The sequence below is a fragment of the Stegostoma tigrinum genome, chromosome 16 (assembly GCF_030684315.1).
Source record: "Stegostoma tigrinum isolate sSteTig4 chromosome 16, sSteTig4.hap1, whole genome shotgun sequence".
In the NCBI taxonomy this organism is placed as follows: Eukaryota; Metazoa; Chordata; class Chondrichthyes; order Orectolobiformes; family Stegostomatidae; genus Stegostoma; species Stegostoma tigrinum.
This window is the reverse complement of record NC_081369.1, coordinates 55368543-55384438: the sequence shown is the minus strand read 5'-3', so window position 1 is coordinate 55384438 and position 15896 is coordinate 55368543. Positions and strand designations below refer to the sequence as shown.

At 39.4% G+C, this 15896-nt stretch overlaps 1 protein-coding gene across 2 annotated transcripts in view; it reads left to right on the top strand.

Moving 5' to 3' along the window:
* Positions 1-15896, top strand: part of LOC125460078 (transcription factor Maf-like) — a 361962-nt gene that overhangs the window by 78634 nt on the left and 267432 nt on the right. The gene's annotated exons all lie outside the window — the stretch shown is intronic.

The following is a 15896-nucleotide window of genomic DNA, read 5'->3' as shown; positions in this document are numbered from 1 at the left end:
GGTGGCACTAATCTCCCACTGCCATGAACATGACTTTTTCTTTTGCTTGGTACAAGAAATGGGGCCGCAGATTTGATGTGTGTCAAAAGAAAAGCACACTCTGCCACAGAGTGATAGGATTCAGGTTCACACCCACCAATTCCCCATCTGGCAAATTCTCAACTTCAGCCAGGCCCTCAAGGGGACAAGGCATTAATCAGACTGTAGACAGTTCCTATTGTGAGAACAGATTGTGTGTAGCACATGGAACCCAAGAAAGGAGGAAAGAAAAAAAAATTAAACGATTCACTTAAGGAATGTTCTGGTTATTATACAGGTCATTTGCAACTTTAAAGACCACCGTAGGTGACTAAATCAAAGTTTTCATGTGGTTCAGATAGCAGTTTAGCACTCAAGGGTAACATTTAGGCTTTTCTATGCAACCAAGCCTTGAAGGTGTTATAGTTTTGAAAGTAATTTCTGTCATTGTTTTGTTCATTTCATTTCTACTATCACAACGGTCAAACTTTACCTATCAACTCTTACTTCTATTGACCTGCGAAGTTTCACCATGTAGCTTCATGTCACCTCACAAGAACAAAAACTTTATATTGTTCTTAAGCAATGACTATAATGTGGTCTGTTCATAGCAGAGGAAGGCTCTTACAGATAAATTGTACTGAGTTTTCAAGTTCTTTGTAAATATTGCATAAAGACATAAATACACAAGCATTCACATATGGAATGTGTGTGTGTGTGTGTGTGTTGTGTGTGTGTGTCTGTAAAATAAGCAGAAAGAAGTAAAAGGGCAGACTGATGATGGGGTAAGGTGGAATATGACTGGAGGAAACCCGTGTGGTTCACTTGCACTAGAACTGACCATTTGCACTCAATGACCTATTTCTGTGTTGAAAATGCAATTGCACGTAGCACAGATAGACTGTCTGTGACACAAATGGAACAATAATTCTGTATTAAGGAATGACAGCTGAGAAATTATTTTTGGTGGTATTTGTGCCTGCAGAGTTCATCACCTGTAATTTTGGCTGAAATCTTAACCTATTTAACATAAATAGAAGAAAATCTACAATGGGCAAAAGAGTGCCCTACAAAAGTATTGAGTACATGTCCTCAAATGTCAACATATAAATATCCAGATTTGTGCTTTAATGTACACAGATAATCTTGTATATTTTACAGCATAAAACTTTGCATGGAAACCTCAGGTATGTTGCCATACTGATGATTTGACTAGGACTGTTGTTGAATATTAATCAATAGAAGCATTTGGCAAATAGCATTTTTATAACTGCTTTAACATAATCAACATAAAACACCTTATAGAAGTGTGAAAAATTGATGAATTTGGGCAATGGTGTTGTTTTTAAGATGTATTTTAAAGGAAGACAAAATGGAGTTTAAGGTGTGTTTTATGAGTGTGGGATTTGGCTGGCTAAGGTACAACAACAAGGGATGGGAGAAGGAGGAACATGGGATTTGCAGTTTTAGTAATGTTAGTTGAGCAATCAAATAATAGCTAGGATCTCTGCTCTTCATCAGACTGGAATCAGAGGAATGGTAACACCAGGTGATCATTGGGCTAATGTGGATACAGAGATCATGAGGCAAAGAACATTAAGGGACTTAAGCATGAGGACACGTGTTTTACATTTAGGCTTTATTTACTGGGAGCCAGAGTATGTCAGAAAGTAAAAGAACAGTGAGCAAGCAGGGCTTGGTGTGAGCAAAGTTACTTTATGTTTAACACTGAAGGCAATTTCCAAAGCAATATGTCCACCCCAACATGTCTTTTAAAGACCTGAATGGTGCATTTGCCTTAATCATTGCTCTGATGAATTAATGATTCAATGAACATCTTCAAGGAATAGAGGGAAAAGATTATCTTCCCTTGTAATCTTTCAGGGCTCACAGTCCAGTTCTCAGTGCTAACACTGATAGAAAACTACTTTGATTTTTGATTTTTTTTAACATTAACTGCAAAATCTTGAGAAAGTTAAATGGATGACTCAAACATGCCTACGAGTATTTTTTAAAATAAACTTTGATCAATACCAAATCCTTCTTCCCTGATGCACTGCATACTGAAAATCAATTAAATGTTTGTACTAATTCAGACTCCAAAGGCTCCTGCACTATCATTTTCTTGTAATTTCAAGAGAAAGGTACCAACTGAGAAAGTTTCCTTGTATGAAATCCTCAAACTAGCTTCCACTTCTCAAAGTTACACTTGTCTGATGCCTGAGACTATCTGACATTTTACAACACATTAATTAGACATCAGGATTCATTTGGCACTTCAAAGTACTTTGCTGTGGAACATCAGGACATGAGCAATGTTCTAAATTCCCCACAGGGTTATATTGCAAATGAAAGCCTACGGGTTTTCTCTGAGCAAAGCTACAGTCGCTTCCAAATTAAGTCCAGAAAGACAGGGTCAGTATAGAAAATTGAATTCATTTCAATTGATAATTAGAAATGTATTGCAAAGTTTGCTTATTTGGTAATGTTCTTCCTGCTGAGTTACAGTTTTGGAGGGGGTCGGTTCAAGGTCTAGAATGGGGCGTGAAGTACACAAACTATTTTGAAAATTTGACTCAACGTTGTACAAGAGTTGCATTGGCAGCCAAATCTGTTTACGTAGAATCCCTACAGTGTGGAAGCAGGCCAGTCGGCCCATCAAGTATCCACCAACCCTCCAAAAGGCAGCCACCCAGACTCAACCCTCTCCTCAAACCTATTCCTGTAACCAAACATTTCCCATGGCTAACCCCTAGCCTGTCTATTTCTGGACACTATGACTAAGTTAGCATGGCCAATTGATCTAATCTGCACATCTTTGGACTTTGGGAAGAAACTCACGCAGGCACGAGGAGAATGTGCAAAATTCACTCAGATGGTCACATGAGGGTGGAACGCAGATGCTGTCATGCTAACCACTGAATCACCTTGTCACTTGCTTGTTCTAAGGAAGTAAAAGAGTGCTGAAAATCCCACGGGAAAATTTGATGCACAACAGGGAATTCCCCAGTGCTGTTCTAACAAAATGATCACACTTCCAAATATAAATGGCGTTTGTGTTACCATGTGCACAAAATGGCTACAGCAGTGACTTGTTCAAAGTAAGTGACTGTGTGGGAAGTGTTTCAGGATGTTTCTGAGAGACATGATAAAGCATTTTACGATTGCAAGCCCTCCTTTCTTGATTACAGTTCAGGTGAGGACCATCTATTTAGCAGTTCACTATAGCATTGCTATTGGAAAAACACAATGAATCCTTACTTTCAAATGAGCTACTTGCTTATTTCCTCCCATCTTTCACACTGAAAATGACTGTGAAATCTTGAGCCTGCAATCAGTCAAATTATTTCTGTTCAACATGAATTTTCCTTTCCCCAACTAAATGATACCAAAGAAAGAATGAACATACACCTAAAGCTCTGGGTGTGCCAAAGTGTTTCATTGCCAATGAATTGCTTTTGAAGTCTAGTCACTGCAGTGAAAAGAATAGAAGGAACGACTTTAATTTGTACAGCATTTTCACCTCCTCAGGACTGTTGAGCAATAAGACAGCAAGGACTAGATAGTCAATGGATTGGTTTTGAAGTGTGGTCATTGTTGTAATGTACGAAACACAAACAGCAATGTTGTAATGATCAAATGATCTGCTTTAGTGATGTTAGTTGTATGGAATATGCACACTGGAAGCCCCCACAGTTTAAAAACCTAAAGGACTGCGGGTGCTGTAAATCAGGAACAAAAACAGAATTTGCTGGAAAAGCTCAGCAGGTCAGGCAGCATCTACGAAGAAAAAAATCAGTTAACATTTCGGGTTTAGTGAAGGAAAAGTCATTGTACCTGAAACGTTAACTCTGATTTTCTTCTTCACAGATGCTGCAGACCTGCTAAAGTTTTCCAGCAACTTCTGTTTTTGCTCCCACAAACAGGACATCAGAGAAGTGCATGGACACTAGACATTAATTGTCTATTATTCACAACAAGAGTTAAATGCAGCCTTCATTTTCTTTCTGATGAGAGAATTTTGAGCAGGATGTTAATGGTTTTATTGACATGTCATTTGCCTCCCTCTTTGCAATTGTTGCAAACTCTACTCTGTTGCTGCAGTGACATTGTCATCTGTTTTTTGAGTACCTGGACCTAAAACCTCATATTATCTCCTTAAGGCTCCATATTATGGCCAGTGTATAAAGTTAATGCCAATTATTAACATATTTTGAGTTACTTTGAGCCTTTTATGGTTTTTTTAAAAACATGAGCCATTGCATTTTAAGTAAAGAATGCCAAAAGTAACTCAATTCACGAATTCAGGTTGCAGTATGCCATTGTTGATTGGCTTGTCCAAATCCATAACATTTAATTAACATTAATTAGCATAATCAGAAACCACTAAAGTCAATGTACAGCGTTATAATAATAACATGACCCAGTGCTGCGCCTACATTGTTTTAACTGCCAATTCCTGATGTACCACCATGACCACAGGTTCAGGTCAAATAGCAAATTCTCAACAAACCACACCTGACAACCACATTTAAAGACACTGACCGCAGCATTCAGCAATGGAGAAATCAAACACGCATGACCTGTATATGTATCTTTTGAGCAGCTCCCTTACACACACAAGTTGGAAAAACCTGTTTGAACGAAAACAAGGGCCTCCCCCACCACTGAAAATGTTACATTTTAATTAATCCACATGCTTCTAATCCATTTCCTTCCAAAAGTAAGTGTGCCACCCTTTTTTTGAGATGATTTGCCAATTTAGCCAGGCCTCACTAAAATCCTGTCATTATGCAATATCTGAAATAATCAATGAATGAAAATATAAAAGAGAATCAGGTGTGATGAAGCACAAAAGTTGAATCCATAACGAGCCGTTTTGCACTCTTGTGCAAAAGTAAAATTGCTCACTTTATTTTGTTATTCTTTTAATAGCTCTTTTAATTAAGTAACCTTTTAGCAGAGTAATCCATAATTAAATTGAGAAAGGTTATTGCAAAAATTAAACCTTCCTCTCAGGTTTCACCTCTCAGGTGAACTTTAAACTTTGCACATTAAGGACAGGGTTGAACTTTGAGTGGAGAGGGAGCCTCACTCTGCAGTAAACAGTATATCGTTTATAAAATATGGTCAATGCAATTGGAACAGCCACAGCTTCTCAACCATTTGGCTGATGGGAAGAAGCATACTTCTACTCTTGCTTGCCATTGGTGACAAGGCCAATATTTGTGGCCCATCCCTAACTGCTGTTGACAAAGTGATGGGCAAACCACATTCTTAAAATGCTTCAATCCACCCACCTGTATCACTGTTGGGAGGGCTGCCCAAAGGATTTTGATCTGGGGACCATAAAGGAGTGGCAATATAGTTCCATGCCGTTACATAATTCTGCGGGTTGTTGACCTAAAAAGTGAATGTACTTCCACACCATATCAAAAAACCAGTGACACAGTTGTTGAACTTTCCAGCAATATCTCACATTTGGAATCTTGGCAGTAAAATAGGTTTCATGCTACCACCCATACATCAGGCAGAGATACTAGCCAGCTGAAATCCAATGGAAAATCCCTTCTAGATCTTGTTCGCAGACGCTTTGGGTAAATTTCACATCAAGTACATTTATGCACAGTGCAAGATTTGTGGGCATTCTAAGAGTCAGACAGTTGTTTGTAAGTTAGTATCATTATCTAAATGGAGCACTTCATAAAGATGGGACAGTATCAGTGCACTGGCAAATTTTTAAACACACTTGCTTTTTGTGCTGATTTTGGTAATATTGTGCTACACTGCTGACATGTCTAAAATGGTGATATTTGATTTTATCTTCACAAAATTCTCAAACTTGGTGCTATGTAATGTTGCTTTCTCTGCTAATGGTGTTCTTATTGTAAGGGAGCAAGGTCATTCTTGAATCTTCAATCGTAATACATAAGAACATAAGAAATAGGGGCAAGTGCAGGCCACCTGATCTCTCGAGTCTGTTCAAGAATTCAACAAGATCATGGCTCAAGGTTGCTTGATAGAAGTTGATCTCAGCTGTTGATGGCCGACGAGTGTTTGGAACTGAAAAGGATAAAATTCAGCTACGAACTCTTATTTCTGAATGCAATCCAGCAAATCCTAAAGGAAAGGTCACGTGTGTTAATGTCAAAGGAAGAATCATTAGGCTTAGATATGATACCTCCATGGTTGAATAGCCAGAATACCTTATCAAGGTTTTTACACAAAGATTGTACACTACTAGAGATATACTGGCTAGCTGTTGGTCTCTGTGGCTCTGTAGCCCTGTGTGAATTAGTTCTTTAAGCAGAGGAGGTGGAAAATTAGGATGAGAATTAAATATAAACAAACAAAGATCTAAAATTAAAATTTGTTGGTATAAATGATTAACCTTGAGAGTTAAAAAAATGACGACTCAAAAACCACTTAATGCCGAAGTGGCCAAGAGAGTAAGCATCTTCTGTGAAAGGCAAAAGTGTATAATTGCCCAAAATGACAGAATAATAGACACGCATGAGCACTGTCCCATGCAGAGGAAGGTCTGGAGCTGAATTTGTCCTTTGTTCCATCAAATGGGCTTGTCCTTCAAAGCACCAGCCTGCCTGTAATTTCACCAAGGGCTGCTGCAGCAGCTTCTCTGCATCATTGGTAAACATAAAATAACAATAATAGGTTGCTTTTTTGGCCCTTTCCCAAAATGAAAGAACAATGCCACAAATTAAAACGTAGCGGAGAATTGATAAGCATGTGGCCATGTAATTGAGAGTCAGGGAGCATTGGAAACAATGTGACCAACTGGTGAATGCTTTATATTCATGCCTATGTGCCTTTAAGCTATCCCACCTCTGCAATCCATGAAAGGAAGAGGTTATACTTTGATATTGCACTGCATTGTGTTTGGTGAATTTTTAAAAAATCATATAATATACACCACACACATTGCAAGCATTTAATATTGTTGTTTTATTTCTCCCTGTGCTGTTGGGTCAGTAGTTTCTATCTTGAGTCCCAAACTCTCAGCGGTCTTTTGACATCTTGGCTGGAATAATAACAGTTATGATGTAGCTGGATGCAACGCGCTCATTCTGAATTTCACCTTTCAATCACCTGAATTTGCAAAAGGCAAGAAAATCCTATGTTTGCATTTGCCTGAAAGGAAAGAGATATGCGTATGTATTTTGAAATAGACTCAGCATATAGAGGGTTAATCCCATGTATCCAAGCCACACAGACTCAATCTGGCTTGGAGAGAAAGGGAAGGGAGAAGAATGACCTATATCTCACAGCAGCGATGGAGTTAATACTTGATTACTTTACGCCTGTGCTTCTGTTCCAGTAAAGCTTCCAACTATTCAACACCAGCATGTAGCCGAATTTGGATATTTGGCATCCAAGTGTGTGGCAGCTTGAGGGGGAGGGGTAGGGGTCAGAGCTTTCAAGAAGAGAATGTAGCACATAACACGCTTCAAGAGTGAAGGTCTGTACAAGTCATTGCTTAATGAGGACCCTCCAGGGGACTGTGAGGGAGGGAGAGAGAGAGAGAGAGAGAGAGAGAGAGAGAATGCCAAGGCACAAGAAATCACAGGGGATATCAGACTTTGAACTTCTAACAATAGCAACAAATAGAGTTCAATCTCAGGCTGTGTCGACCTCAAAGTGTCCTAGGCTAGGGCAAAATGATACAGGTGGAGATACAGATTGGGACTGTGAGAACAGGAAAACATTGCAAGGATTGTAACATGTTAATTTTTCTCTTAAAATATTGTAACATAAAATACATTCTTTCTCAGAACTTGCCCTCCATCATTCATTCCATGGTTTTCTACAAAAGACTTTTGTTACCAAGGTTTTATGAGTGTTGGAATTAAGGCAGGTTATAGACCAGCCACCGCCTCACTGAATCATGGGATAGGATCAAGTGACGGAGTGGCCTGTATCTGTGTTCCGATCCACACTTGATTAAATCATAAACTTGATGGTCCGTAAGCCCTGCTGTCAGATTTATCTCTCCTTCTTTCTTACTTGCTTTCACCTTATCAAAGTCCAGAGTGATGGGATTGTCTCTCACCAAAGCTGTTTAGACAATGCTGTTTACCATTATTGAAATAAACAACATTTTCAGTGAAAAAAATCAGAAATTGCTAGAAAAGCTCAGCAGGCCTGGCCAGCATCCGTGGAGAAAAATCAGAGTTGTTGCTTTGGGTCCAGTGACTCTTCTTCATAACATTTTCATTGATAATGACTGAAGGAGAAAATGTACTTTCTGATGAAGGGTCTAAGCCCGAAATTTCAGCTTTTGTGCTCCTAAGATGCTGCTTGGTGTGTTGTGTTCATCCAGCTCCACACTTTGTTATTTCAAATAATATGTGTTCTTCACACTTGCTTTAAAAATTCACAATAAAGAGTATCTGAGAAATTGCATGTCAAATTTAACACATTTCCTAGATATTCTCACTTCCTAACCGTGATATTTTCTGTATCTATTTCAAGCCCAATAAATTCCATTATATCAGAGTTCAATAATTGAAGAATGTCTTACCAGTATGTCCTTTGAGTAATGACACTCTGTCAGTGGAAATGGTTGGACTTTATCTCTTCTTCTTCTTAAGCAGTTCCTCAGAGTTGAGGATGACTGTCCTCCACTCTGTGTTTGTGGGTATGGAGGTGACTAAAAATTCCAGTGCTGGATCTACTCTGCCAGAGATGGGGAAGATAGTGTGCAAAGAGGCAGATGAACGTGACGCTTGGACTTTTGCATGCTTCTTCTACTGTTTGCACTTGGTCTCCAGCTGGTTCTGAAGGAGATGCTCACAATGGTTGACACCTTCAGAGAGAAACATAGAAAATAAGACCAGGATTAGGCCATTGGCACTTTGAGCCTGTTCCACCATTCAGTATGGTCATGGCTGATTTTCCAAGTCAATACACTGTCCCTACATTCTCCCTATTTCCTTTGACACCTCTAGCCCTAAGAAATATATCTCTACTCCTTCTCAAAAACATTCAATATCTTGGCCTCTTCTGCTTTCTGTGACAGAGAATTCCAAAGGGTCACTTTAGGTGAAAAAAATTCTCCTCATCTCAATCCTAATGGCTTACACTGTATCCTTCAACTGTGACTCTGGTTCTTGGCTCCTTGGTCATCCAAAACATCATTCCTGCATTTACTCTGTCTAGTCCTGTTAGAATTTCATAGGTTTCCATCAGGTGCCCCTTCATTCTTTTAAACTCCAGTGAATAAAGTTTTAACTGATTGAATCACTCTTCATGTCTTGTCCTCATCATCTCAGGAGTCAATTTGCTAAATCTTTATTGCACTCTCTCAACAGCCAGAATGTCCTTCCTCAGATTAGGAGACCAAAACTGCACACAATGCTCCAGAAATGGTCGCACCAAGACCCTATGCAATTGCAGCAAGACATCCCTGCTCCATTAGTCAAATCCTTTTACTATGAAGGCCAATATGACATTTGCTTCCTTCACAGATGCATCTACCTCCAGTCTGTGCAATCTTGGCCAATAGGTTCACTGAACGGTGACCTCATAGAGGTTTATAAAATCATGAGAGGCATAGATAAGGTGAATAGCAAAGATCTTTGACCGAGGGCGGGGGTGTTTAAAACTGGAGGGCATGAGTTTCAGGTCAGAGTGCAAAGATTTAAAAGAGTCCCAAGAATCAATTTTTTCACACAGAGGGTGGTGGTGTATATGGAATGAATGAGCATAGGAAGTAGTAGCTGCAGGTCCAGTTACAACATCTAAAAGACAATTGGGGAGGTACATGAATTGGAAAGGTTTTGTGCAATATGGACCAAATGCAGGCAAATTGGACTAGTTTAGTCTCGGAAATATGATTGGCATGGACAAGTTGGGCCGAAGAGTCAGTTTCCACACTGTATGACTCTGTGACTTTATGAACCAGTGGGAATATTGCAATTCTTTTTCAGGAAGGCTTTAAAGTCAGGGTCTCAGCCCTCTTGGTAACTTCTTGCTGTGACAGCTTTTGAAAAACACTCAAAAATTTGAAACCTTGTTCAAAGTCTCCCTTTAACCCTAAGAGAACAATCCCAGTTTCTCTACTCTTGTCATGTAACTGATTACAACGATGCTGATACAGGAAGAGAGACAAAGACAGTGAGGGAATATGCATAGGATCAGATCAGGATTGTGTGAAAGAATGAGCTCTTGCACCTGTCTGCATTGAATACATTTGGGGAGGCACAACATCCACACGGTAAGTGTTACTGAGGTGATATTGTAGTCACTAATTCTGTCTCTGGAAAGAATATTATTCTTGCTACAGGCAACGTTCAATTGTATATTTAATAAAATCCAGAAATCCACTCCCCGCCCCCACCCGCTTCCTACCCATCATCAAGTCTATAGCCTGGAATTGACCCTTTGCAATAGCATTACCGTCTTACTGAATTTCACTGCATGCTATCTTAAGAAGTAATAATCCATTTGTTTTAAAAGGGTGGAACTGAATTGGGCTTGCACGAAAATTTAGTGAAGTGCTCAAGCATCAGCATCTGACTGCATCATTTCAAGGACATTGAAATCTGTTACAATACAAATTTTCACCAGCAAACTGATATGAATTCCAGAAACTGAGCCTGCTTGGAACTCCTCAGAAAGGCAACTGTATCCCTTCCACATGTTCATTTTTTTTTTGTTGTTCTTGCCAAAACAGTTCAAACGAAACCAGGAGATCATTCTGGGCATTACTGCCCAGAAGAAGGGGAGAAAAACGTACTTTGTCCCAGCCCCTTCACCCTTAAAACTGAAGGTTAATTTCCATAATGTATTTACTGTCAATGTTTTCAGGAATATTTTGTGAGGGATCTGTGCTGCACATTCCATCAGCATGAGCTGCTGTTATGTGAAGCGATTCACCACTGAGACGCCAGGGATGAATGACATTATCAGAACTGGCAGCCAACACAGCGTATGCACTAGAGATTGCCATCACAATCTGTTACAGCCATCAACCTTCAAGTCACACATAAACAAGATTGAATGAACAGCGCAAACCATCCGTATGACATCATGTACAAGTTTACAAGATACATTGTTCAGGTGCTGTGCTCCATCCCTGCAGAGGTTAAAGGGAGGTGGACAGGTGGGGGAGGGGTGCTGTTTTGAGCAGTACCATCTTCATTGCTGAACACTCAAGCACACACACCCCGTCCATGCATGCTGTGCAATGAGAGACAGAAAAGGCCTACTCCCTGCTTGTAGATTATTCTGAATCCTGCATTTTTCCATTGTTTGCTGCTCACTTCTTAACTGCCATTTTTGTATCTAAAAAGGTGATTGGGGGGTGCTGGCTGTAAAACTTAGGTAGACATCTCTTCCAAAGCATCCCCTCAAAACAAATCTCGATTACTGAGCTGACCATTTGGTAACCTATATTCACAGCCAGCTGAAGCGTTGTTTCAGAATCACAGTTGCATGGGTGACAGTTGGTGGTAGATGTCAAATACAATTCCATTCATGGTGTTTTCCACTACACTGAAGTCAGATGTCTATCTAAACATTGGTGAAGAAATTGTGAGATTTGAGATGGCAGCTGCTGGAAAGCAGTATCTGGGGGATCATGTATGAGGATGCATTCTCAAATATCTGAAGAGAAGAGCAGCTCCCTGACAGAGCTCCACTCTCACTGGTGGAGTCAACATTTCATTCAGGCTTAGTCTTTGATCACGCTGCCAAGCATGGGTTGAAATACATTTCCAAATTTGATGGGGAATAGTACTTCCCAACATACTTTCACATTCACTTACAAGATGCGGATGTCACGACCCACTTATTAAATTAAAACCAAAAGAACTGCAGATGCTGTAAATCAGGAACAAAAACAAAGTTGCTGGAAAAACTCAGCAGGTCTGGCAGGAACTGTGGAGGAAAAAAACAGAGTTAACGTTCCGGGTCCGGTGACCCTTCCTGAGAACTGAGGAAGGGTTCTGAGGAAGGGTTACTGGACCCGAAACGTTAACTCTGTTTTCTCCTCCACAGATGCCGCCAGACCTGCCAAGCTTTTCCAGCAACTCTTTTTACTACCCACCTATTGCCCACCTCTAATTGTCCAGAGGGCAATTAATAGACAAGCACATTGTTCTCCTTCTGTAGGGGAGACCAGGCAAGGACCTCCGTTACCTTCCTTTAAAGGCATTAGCAAACGAGGTGGTTTTTTTCCCCCCAACAATTGACAATGGTTTCAACGTCAACAATAGACTCTTAATTCCAATTTTTATTGAAATCATATTCTATCATCTGCCATGGTGGGAGTTGAACCCAGGTTCCCAGAATATTATCTTAATTGCTGGATTAATAGTCTGGCAATAATATCACTAAGTCTCGCTTGTCCCTGTGGCAGAGTTCTTTGCCTCACATGCATCAAGCTGGATTTAATGTGGGCTATTAGAATCAATTAGGGTAAGTAATAGCTCTATCAGATAACACAAATTTGAGATAATTGCCAAATGAGATAGAGGTGAGATGCTAATTTTTTTTGAGTGGTAGAAATTTTTCAACATGATGGGTGGACTGTTAGGAGAAAGTTACAGGAAGAGAAGTGGAGAGGTGGAGAGCTTTATGAGGGAATTTCAGAGTCCAGGGCCTATACAGCAAAAGTTACAGATACCTGTTTTGGAGTGATAAGGGGATATATGAAATTGTTTGAGGGTTGTGGACTGAGGATTACAAAATAGGAAGGGTCTTTATCACGATATCAAGGTGTATTGCTGGATGAACACAGCAGGCCAAGGAGCAAAATAGGAGCAGGAAGGCTGACGTTTATAGAGATAGCTTATGTATCTGTCATCTTTCAGAGCATATTGTACTGAATAGTAATTATATTGGCATGTTATATATCTGTTCTCTGTCAGGGAGTTTACAGTAGTAGTTTTGTTACGAAGACTGTTTTCTATACTTGTGATACATCAACATTGGGTGAAAAGGTGTTATAGAATGGGTATAATGCTGGGTTGTCTACCAGAGTGTGAAGGATATCTTCTGGAAAGAATTTCTATTTTCTTTATTTACTGAAGAATATTATATTGAAGGGTGCTTTCCAGAAATATATGCTTGCTTTCAATAAGAGAAATAATACTGAGATAGTGAGGATTTCACATTCATCTAAAATTTCACATTTTAGTTGTGAATGACTTGATGAATGATTGAGAGTATCTGACACAACAACTTAAGTTAATCAGAGAATGCCATAGCAATTATTGACATCAACTGGATCCCAAAATAAAGATCAAAAGCAGAGGTTGCTGGATAAGCTCACCAGGTCGAGCAGCATCTGTAAAGAAAAAAATAGGCTTAACGTTTTGAGTCCGGTGGCCCTTCAAAGAAGAGCCCAGTGACCAGATGCTGCCAGACCTGGTGAGCTTTTCCAGCAACATTGTTTTTGTTCCTGATTTACAGCATCCGCAGTTCTTTCAATTTTTACCCAACATAAAGACGTCTTATCTTTAAATTGCTTGTAATTATATTAATGTCACAATGTTGCTATACCTTACTGCTCCAACTGGTAAACTAACTGGATCTGTCATAAAAATGGCAGAATAGTCTCACAGGATTCATAACTGGAAATTTTATAGTCAGAGCCAAAACTACCTAAAGAGCCATGATGTATGTTCAGAAGTTAATGGAAAACTAGGAGTGATTGCAAAGCAGTAATGTAACTAATCTAACTAAGCACTCAAGTCTTGAATAATTTGCTCAAGTAAAGCTCCCATGGTTTACAACGTCTGAGCCTTGAATGAGTAATAGCTGTCTAGTACGTTTTACACATAGTGTTAATTTGAAGCAGTACTTTCGCCTTTTTTCTGGGTCAGTTATGGAATCTATTGTGGATGGATTCCATATTTTGGCACTCAATGGCATTGGGCAACCTATTGGATGGAGGAAAATCACTAAATAATCAGCAGATGTTTACCAGCACATCCTAAACTAATATACAAAGAAACACCTTCAGTTTGAAAAGGAACCATTTGCAGGGCTGTGGGGAGAAAGCAAGGAAGTGTAGCTAATTGAATCACTCAGTCGGAGAGCTTGCATATGCATGATGGTCTGAATGGTTGCCATCTCTGCTGGATCATTGTGCAATTGAGAATTTAATTAACTGTTATATAATGGTCTTTAACGAAACATCATCAGGATACTTCCCCCTAATTTTACCTAGTCATTCTTAAATATATCCTTTATTGATCTACTTTCTCCCTTCTACTGTTTTCTAGAGACATTGGCACTCTCAAACTCCAGATTTAGAAAATATTTTTAAAAATTCCAGTTGGAATACTATTCCTTTGTTCAAATTGATTGAACAGGAATAGCCATGAATTCTGGTTCTAATATCCATCTGGCTGCACTTCCCTCAGCCATAAGCATGATGGTAACAGTCAGAGATTGACACTGGTGCAGAAAAATGGCAGGATTGTCAGTTATCAACAAAGCTGGCAGAATGGCTGAGGCTCGCAGTACATGAAACCACCAAGAGTAGAAGGGAAGGCAAGATAAATAGCCATAATTAGGTGATTAAAAATGAAGTTCGGCTTCTAAACATTTGAAGGTTACTAGAAGAATGACAGGCAGAGGGAGATAAGGAGCTCCAGAGTCTAGAGTCTATGAATGTTAGTGAATTAAAATAGGAAACAGTATGATTTATTCTAATTTGAACAACAGTTGGATACATTTGAGTTAAAACAGCAAAAGAACAATTATATCTTAGAAAGGGAGCACTGCATTGATAGAGGTGTCGCCATTTGGATGGCACATAGTAGAGAAGTTTCTATCTTCTGTCAGTTGCATATAAAAGATTCTATGACCACTATTTGAAGAATGGAAGTGGGATGGGGGTAGGGTCTCCCCAGTGCCTTGGCCAATATTTGTCTTTCAATCAAAGTCACCGAAAAAAGGAAATAATTTGATCATTGCTATTGCAGTCACTTTCTGAGTGCAAATTAACTGCTTTATTTCTTTCTTCACAAAAGTGATTACAACTTCACTAGCCAGAAGGCATGTTGGGACATCCTGCAGTTATGAAAGCCACGGTAAAAATACAAACCTATTTTTTTCCTCTGTGAGTGTAAAAGTGACGGTTGAACCTGGGGACACATTAAAAAAATAGAAGCAGAGGTGTTGTCCCTTTAAGGAAATTCTGGGGATGTGCAATTAGATCTTGAACACATTTGGATACAATGACATTTGTCCTTCTGGGCACCTTGATTAAAGTGCCACCGTCTCAAGCTGCGCCTATTTGCCTGAGTCGACATGTTTTTAAATGTAAACAAGTAGGACCAATTCCAGAAGGAAAGGAAATGAGCCAGGTTTATAATCCAGTTGCAAGATTTTACTATGACCTTTACTGATCTGCCTGCTGCCTTGTACATGAAACACTTCAGAACAGAGAGAATTTTTATGTCAGATTTCGTCTCCTTTCTTACCTCAGTTCAATGTCTAGACCACTTCTCCCAACATTGTAAGGAATGGAGTAAAGCATTATCTTTGGCTGTGATTTCATCATGAAATCTGACCATTGCCCATTAACCGATCAAGTCAAAAAAACCAACGTTTATGTGCAGCGTTGAAGGATGTAAAGTGTGCAGTTGTGATAGACATCCAGCTTTTCCTTCATTAGTTGAGACATTTCAATAAACTAATATTCCAAAGAAAATACTTTAAAACTGTACATTCATTAATTTCTGTTCTTTAAGGGTGAAGAATTTCAATGCTTGGGGAAATAGGATGCTTTTTATGCATCTCAGCATTCGCCCCAAGCAATTCCAAGTCAAAATACAATGCATGCTAACATGGAGTATAGATTTCTCTGTCCCTCGCTCAACAACAGACCTGAACCTCAGCCTCAG